The following is an 8677-nucleotide window of genomic DNA, read 5'->3' as shown; positions in this document are numbered from 1 at the left end:
GCATGTGGCTTCTTGTTGTCATATTGACGCTGCTCCAAGGTTCTGGACATATTTTCTGAATATATTTGTGTCAAGTAAATCTACAGTATTTCGAATACTTAAAGCAAAGAATTTCCCCAGATTCTTGACACCAATTAAAAGAGTAAATATCGATATTCAGATATTAAGCCGCCTCTTATGTATGTGAAATGAGAACTCGATCTTGGTCTGTTCTCTAATGTGCATTACTGTATGCACACTGTGTGGGTTTGTAGGAAAATCTTATCTGAAAAGATTTTTTACTTTTAAATATTTGTTTTTTAGCCTTTCTCAGGAAAAAAAAAATCAAAGCCTCTGTTTGTCCTGAAGATTACTGAAGTGCTTTAAATTTACATTTCTCAAAAGCGCCATTGATCAACCAGATGATACCAAGAAAACATACCATTTGCTTTTACATATGTTTCAAGTGAAATATTTTTACTCTACCATCAGGTTAGCACTTTACAATAAAGGTACATTAATTAATTAATACACATTAAATAGCAACAAATTAAGACATAAGTGTACTTCTTATTCATTTAAAGTGTCATTATACATTAATAATTTGTAAAGATACTGAACCTGGCTTATATATAATTACTAAACCAAGTTAACGCTTAATTCACTGTTAATCCATGCTCATTACTACATTAATTAACACGAACACATTAATAAATGGTTACTTAAGTTGATTCTTAATTCACTGATAGTTCTTATTACGCCTTTAACTAACATGAACACAATTAATGAATGATACCAAACACAGTTAACGTCTGATTAACTGTTAGTGCTTATTACTGCATTAACTAATGCCAATGTTTATTTCTTTTTTCTGATTTGAGTAGTTATTAAATGCAAAGAGAGAATAGATATGTACAGAAAAAATATTTTTATTATTGCATTTCACTCGAACGACCTGTTCAGAGTCTTGACCCACAAATTGAACGACTGACACCAAAATGGGCGCATTTCCTTAACTGCCCATTTTGGTGTAATGACAGAAATGTTCCATGTGCCCAACCTAATGGGCTAGACTCTGAACAAGCCGAGCCTCAAGTGTTGAGGACTGTGTTTAAGAATTAACAACAGGCCACAGCTTCAGTGGAAGAGAAGGCCGTCTGCCGTTTCCTTTCTCAATGCCATGATTAATAACGACCCAACTGAGGCACGCAGTGGACTAAATAGATGCAAGCGTTACAAGAATGATCCTGCCTGGATGTGCATGCTCATGTTTACACCTTCGAGAGTTTCCCACGAAGTGAAGCTCCAGCTCAGCAGATTTTCTTTTTTTCTTACCGTCATGTGTTTGTGGCTTCTTGGGTTTCTTTAAACAGCCTGCTGAGTCTTTACAATTGGAATCATGTCATTTTAAAGTGAACTGAAGTTACCTTGCACGTAGCCCTCTCATTCCCTGCACAGGTGTTGTTGCTTAGAAACGGAGACTGCCACAATCTTGTTTGCCTGACTGTATAGTCATGAGCTGCTTGGTCAGTTTTTCCATGCAACATAATTCCTAACAGCAGATCCTGTAGTGTTGCAGGAATTTAATTAATCAGAAGGAAAATCACACTTTTAGTGAAGTTGCATGCTTTAGTGTTGAAGATATTGTAAATAATGAATGATTCTTGCTTTTTGTAAGTCAAACCGGACACTTTGTTCAAACCGATTTAACTTGAACATTATAGAAGTTTCCTCCAGTGTAAAGTAAAATATAATTGGAGATGTTATTGCTGGTTTAAACCGAACTGTACAACACTTTTACTACAGTCAGCACTTTCATGGTTTTTGGCCTGGCACGTGTTTGAAGCTACATTTTTATTACCCTATAAGATTTTGTTGAATTACTGCCACATCCTCTTGCTGCCATGCCGCGATGAATACCACGCTTTCTTTTTAACTTCTCAAGTGCGATACAGCAAATATTTGTTTTTGTTTTTTCATCCCATCTCCATGGAAACCCATTTGTAGGTTTCCTAATAGGATTTTGGTGGATTTATTGAACTACGCCATAATGTAGCAGTGTAGTTTTCCATGACCGGAGAGCCAGTGTGGAAGTGGGAAAGATTCCTTCTTCAAAGCATGTCCTACCTTTGCTGAGGTCCAAACACTTTTTTCCCCCTCGCACTGCATTTTCAGTAATGTTTACCATACTTTCAAGGACAAGATAATACAAGACAAGAAGTTCAGTTTTATTTCTGTGGTTTCAGTGGTGTTCTGTAGTTGGAAAGCATTGAAAATAGTTTAACATTCTTGTTGACAGGAGAATCCTGGGGTTTACTAATGTGTACTAAAGTTTAAGTACATTTTCTCTGCACACATGTTGACCAAGAAACACCAGTCATATTTAGCTCTAGGTAGAAACCAGTTTTGCACAAACCCCTTCAAAGACAACAGATACATTTTAAGTCTGGATTTAAAGGACTCAACAGAATCAGACTCGCTTGTCTCAGCCGTTATTCAAGTTATAAGAAAAGGAGCTCAGCAATGTCTTGTGCTCTGCTGGTTTCTTTTTAACCTTTGGAATAAAACGTTTGCAACACATAAAACGGACAAAATGCAGTTGTGTATCAATCATACTGTAACATGTAAGATGGAATTTGATTGCAATATTATTTAAACAATTCATTCTCATAATCTAAATCTGGCTTTATTCAGAATAAGATAATCTGATTACTGTCCATATCAGATGCTCTTATTTCTGTTCTCTTTCAGTTCCTTGGGTTTCTCCACAATCTGATCTTGAATGTGGAGAAAGCCAAGGAGCTGGTGTTCAACTTCAGGAGAAGATGCTCCCCCCTACACCTATTTACACCAAGGACTCTGCTGTGGAGATTGTGTGTCCAGCAATCAACATTCCTGGAGATTCATGTCTCCGACAACCTGACCTGGACTCTGCACATATCTTCTCTGGTTAAAAGGGCCAACTAGCATCTGCACTATTTCCGCAGGTTAAAGAGTGCCCAGCTGTCCTCACCTCCTTCTATAGATTAACAACAGAGTGTAACAGTAGCATCTCTCTGTGGCATGAAAGTAGCAGCCCTGCAGACAGGAAGACACTGGGGAGGGTCATGAGGGCAGCAGAGAAGATTAATAGGGCCAAGCTGCCAACCGCTGGTGAACTGGCAGAACAGTGCTGCTTATCCATGCAGGGCAAGGATAATCAGGGATAATCTGTTTTCCCTCCTGCCCTCAGGTAGATGTACCGTAGCCTGAGTTGCAAAACATGCAAATTCAGGGACAGCTTTCATCCAATCGGCATAAGACAGTTAAATACAAATTGATAGAACTATGCAATATAGAATGTAGGACATAGAATACACTGTAGCATCTGGTAGCAACTTTATCCTTGTAGCATCTTCATATGTGTAATATCCTGTGTCCTTTGCTTATTTATTTATTGTATGTTGTGTATAAACAGATGCAAAGACAGTTATCGCTAGGATTAAACAAAAACAAACCCCTATTTATCACTATCACACGCTTGGACTAGTATTCTGTGCTTTTATTGTGTTTTTATCTATTGGTGCAGTGCATTGATACTTCATTCTGTGACAGCATCTGTGATTTTCTTTTTTACTGAATGACAAAAAGGAGTCAGTCCTGCACTTTCATCCAGATCACCACAAAAACTAGGTCAGCCCTTCCTTGGTTTAAGGATTACCACTTTACAAAATTTCACTAAAATTGGTTCATGACTCACTGAGATATCCTGCTAAGAAACAGACAAACAGTAATGAAAACATGACCTCTCAGCAACGAAAAAGCATAACAATACAATATAGTACTCCATTGAACGCCTGAGAAAGGAGAGCAGCGGAACGTACCACCTCAGGAGGGGTAAGTATGTGCGTTTTAAATAAATAGCTATCGTCTGTGTTATTTTGCATGCGGAATTATTACTTTTGTACCAAGTGAGTGAAATGTTGCTCATCTTGTTATACTATAATTGATCTTTTCTGCCGATAAAGAAGCTTCTTGGTGTTGTCACGTCCTCTCCAACCCCTGCCGGTGGTTGGGCCGAACGCGGATATTGTGTGGGGAAGCAGCAGCACACACTGAGAGGCTCAGTGCTGTTGCTGCTTCCTCTGCTGCAGCAAACTTATTTTTTTTCCCTGCTTTGTCGAAGATGAGCTGATTGCGAAACAGCCTCTGCTGGCCAGGTAGTAGGGTATTTGTTAAGGTATGTTTTTATATGTACGTCACTTTGGAGAAGTTAGCTTTCCCCCCTGCTCATGCTAGGTTTATGTGTGAAAGCACTGCGTGTTTATTTTATATATATATATATATATAAATATAATTTTTTTTTTTTAAACAACATTGTGGCCTATATCCATGCTTTGCAAGCAACACACCAGAGCTGACAAAGAAAGAGCTGTGTTTTGGATGTCATGCTCAATCTGTGCTTTATTACAATGGTCTGTCATTTTCTATAGTTTTGCTTAATAATCTGCTTTTTGAGTGAAGCCAAATATGTTTGAGGAAGCGACCTGCTCTGCATGTCTCAGTAAAGTCATAAAGGCTGTTGTCATGTTTTTACTGTGGCTTCTTTGCAGCCCACATTGACATAATCCTCCTCACCACAGCATGTGAGAAGAGATTTGAGAAATGCTTTGTCATTTGGCCTGGTTTCATATCGCTCACCAATCTCCCACCACACTTTCTGTGTCTGTATCACCACGAGAAGGCAATTTATAACTACTATACTGTGCTTTTCTAAGCTTAGTTCAAGAGACAATGCTTTGCATGAGAGGTTGAAGCTGGAAACGACTTGGTTCTTCCTCAATTTAGTTTCTGTTTGTGAGAAAAGATACATCAGTGGATCTGTTGTTGTTGGAGAGGGTTCACACAATACCTTCAGTCAATATTTCTGAAAATTTATAAGTTTTTAAACAGATATTTTCCTTAAAACATAAACAACAACAAAACCCTCCGCTGTGGATGCATTTGGACTGTGCAGTGCATTGTGGGTATTTCTGGTATAAATAGTTGCCATGTGAGTAATAGGTAGACAGTGAACTGGCCTATTTATTTTTTTGCTCACAGAAAATATAAATACATTATCTAGAAATTTTAAAGATATTTCATCACTCTTCTAAGTGACTTCATGAGTTTTGCAGATGAAATTATAAATTGTTTTGAATTCTAAATTCCGCTTATTATTTATTCTCTGTGCAGAACTGATTATGTACTTTGATGGATGGATGAGCTTTATTGTCATTGTCATTACAAGTGCTTTGTACATGCAAGTGACAGCTAATGCTCTTGATTTTTCAGTTTTATGCTTTCTTTTCAAACACAGTCTAAAACATAAGTTATCCGTCATTGTGTTCATGGAACTGGAAGATTTCTGAAACATGGACAAAAATTGCCAAGAACATTTGCTTGACTGTAAGATGAACAAGGTATTGATGGTACAACCTCACTCCTGCAGATTATGGTTTCTTGTTGTTATAGTCATGTCAAGATCGATAGAAGATACTTTATTCTTCCTCGTGGGGAAATTCAAATATCCAGTAGCTCATAAACAAAAACACAAGATACTTTATTCATCCCCGTGGGGAAATTCAAATATCCAGTAGCTCATAAACAAAAACACAACCATCTAAAAAACACATATAAAAATACCACACCACTTAGAAACAACAAAGTGCATATAAATTACATTGAAAGTGCTGCATAGTGTAAGCAAAGAAAACTGTTGCATGTATGCCCAGAAGTCTATGGAGGTGAAAAAGATCAAATTTGATAAAAGTAGAGGGAGGCTGTAGTGGTATCAAGAGGCATTAAAAAGTCTAATGGCTGTGAGATTTTGTATAGTAATTGTGCATTGATATATGAATAATATACACCATACAGATATGAAACATACTCAATTTACTCACATTGATAACAAATGGTAAGATATGGCCAATGTGAAATAATACTATAAAGGCCAAGAGGAGTCAACCTGCCTTCAGCCATGTTGCACAAACATTTTTTTGTGTGTGGTGACTGAAATTAAGTTTTTAAATATCTGTTCTTTGTGCAGTATCAATTCATTGTGTAGTTAATAGTTTTGCATTTTAGCATAAGTGGACCGTGCATTATGATTTTGTGACTACATTATCGCTTTGTTCATCATCCAAAACGAAGGCCAAACAACCCCTTTAATTTACATTCCAGTGTGCGTTAGGAAGTAACTGTTGGTGGGTATGTTTTGCTCCTTCTAAAGTCACCCACAGTCGTTCCTTGATCTTTGTTGACACCATAAACAAAGTATGATGAAGACCTGGTTTGAAACCAGGGCACCCTCAGTGGAAATACCTGAAATGTTTCTTACATTCACTATAGCAGCATAGAGGTTGACCTTTATTCCCTGGGATAGGTTAGTTAGTTTAACCACACGGTGAATGCCAGGAGTTCCTTCAAGAATCCAGCACAGAAAAGGCTCTCACAAATGCAAGGTGTAGCTGAAGTTCAGGTTGCATGTGAAGCAGAAAATCTGGCAAAGATCTAATCACATGTCAGGCTGGGTATCTTATTACAAAGGGGATGTTAATAAGGGCAATCTAGTGTTTAGGTTCACAAACAAAGCTGTTTTGAGCACTTTTAGTCTGATGTGACTCCTGTACATTATTTGATTTCTTAAATAAGCCACTGGTCGAATGAAACTTTTTGTAGTTATATGCTCTGCAAAGCAAAAATCAGGCAGGAGGGTATAGAAGAATCACCCTGTCTGGCTGTGAGGATTGCAAGGGTAATTCCTTCTAAACTAGTAGGTGGATTTCAGTGGAATGTCACACAATGGCAGTACACCATATGAAGATGTCCATCCATCCATTTTCTACACTCGCCCACTCCAGTCGAGTCAAGGGCCAAGGAGTGGGGGGTATGGAGCCTATTCCAGAACTCATAGGGCGTGAGGCAGGGCACACCCTGAACAGGATGCCAGTCTGTCACGGGGCCCATATGAAGATGTGCCTGAAGGAAATAATTCCATTCTGACATCTTCAAGGGACAATTATTGGACGTTTGAGTTTGATTGAGGCAGTATATGATATTGATAAAGACAACTCCTCCTAAGCCGCTTTATGGATTTCAGTGAACCTTCCCGCATTAGGAGTTCACCATGTGAAGATGTGCTGAAGGGAAAATAATTCTTGTCTAACATCTTCAAAGAGAGATAATTGGAAATTTGTGTTTAATTGGTGCATCATATCACGCTAACATTTTGTGTTCATTTAATGCATCATATGATATTAACATTGTAAACTCAACTCCTTCTAAGCCACTTACTAGATTTCATTTAAACTTCATGTAATAGTAGGACACCATGTGAAGCTGTGCATGAAGGAAATTAATTACTGTCCAACTTCGTAAAAGGGTAGTTAATTTGACCTTTTTTAAAAAAATATCATGTTTGTCAGTTACATATACAGAAGATAAGTACATTTTGTTTCAAAGTATTTACTGCCACTGATAATACAGTATATGCAAGCAACTAGTATGGCAGAGCGTAGAGTATTATATTGTGAGCTTACTCACACATCTCCATTTAAGAAATGTGTCTAGTAAGCACATGTATTAGCACAGTAATGAAATCTCATATATTTACTGTACCTCTGTTGGTCTTAATCAGTTTAGTTTCAAATCTTATCATTGAAGGACAAGTTGGCACAATTGAAGCTATACTTCAAAGAAAGCCCACAATAGAGCTGCTAGTCTTCAGACTCATTCTGAAAATAACCCAAATTTATGGCAGCAATTAAGGCCGGTAGGATTTTAAAAGGGAACGCTCAGTGGTCTAGTGTTCGCTTCAGGCGCATACATTTGCACCGTCTTTGTGTTGCAGGCAAAAGACCCTATTAGAGCTCCATTCTGTCAGTGGGCAGCTGTGTGCTGAGCAAGGCACTGATCCGTCCTCTGTATGTCTGTGTGTACAACTTTCCCTCACGCTACACACAAATGCATGAGCTGCCACCTTCCCCCTCTGTCAGATTCTTCCTTTGTGTTGTATGTTATCTCATTTTTTGGGTCTATTTTTCTTTGTTTATGTGTACTTTGTCTTTTTCGTCCTCATTCACTGTCGTGCCTGTCGTTCTTTCACTCGTGCTCTGGCCCCAGACTTTATGCAAAGTTACCAGAGAAGGATTGTTAGCCATGCCTGTCTGTGCCTCCATGCTACTCACTATTCATTTCAGAAGCTTCCCTTTTCTTCTGCAACCTGCAATCATAACTGCTACCCCTGACACACTGAAACTCTCACGGCATGGCTTAAGGGAATTCAAAACAAATACCTTCTGGGTTTTCAATTTGTCCGTAAAAATGTTTGATTGCTGTTATTTCTCACTGCGTATGTTCTTTCCTCATTAACATGATAGATTTGTAAGTCTGGCGTCTCAGTGCCCACAGAGCCAAAAGACCTACAGCTGAAAAGAAAAGAGGCATTCTCACATACACCAGAGGAATACTCCCCAACCCCCCAAGACTCTAGTTTGAGATGAAAAGCATTCTGGGATGCATTAAGAATGCTCCTACCAACGTGTTCCCCTGGTGTTTACTGATGATGGAGAATCGTGTCAAATGCAGAAAAGACAAAAACAAATATTTTGTCTGTGGTGTAGTTCATTGACTCTAATTGGAATAACTCCATATGCCCTGGGTTCTGGCTTTAGCACTG

General features: G+C 38.3%; 1 protein-coding gene across 1 annotated transcript in view; it reads left to right on the top strand.

Moving 5' to 3' along the window:
• Positions 1-4080: 4080 nt before the first annotated feature.
• LOC117523105 (protein FAM53B-like) overlaps positions 4081-8677 on the top strand; it is a 62547-nt gene continuing 57950 nt past the window's right edge. Inside the window, exon 1 of the mRNA XM_034184525.1 lies at positions 4081-4198. The gene's annotated coding sequence lies outside the window, so the exon portion shown is untranslated. The remainder of the gene's footprint in view (positions 4199-8677) is intronic.

This window comes from Thalassophryne amazonica, chromosome 13 (genome assembly GCF_902500255.1).
Source record: "Thalassophryne amazonica chromosome 13, fThaAma1.1, whole genome shotgun sequence".
Taxonomy (NCBI): Eukaryota; Metazoa; Chordata; class Actinopteri; order Batrachoidiformes; family Batrachoididae; genus Thalassophryne; species Thalassophryne amazonica.
This window is presented reverse-complemented; position numbering and strand designations above follow the sequence as displayed.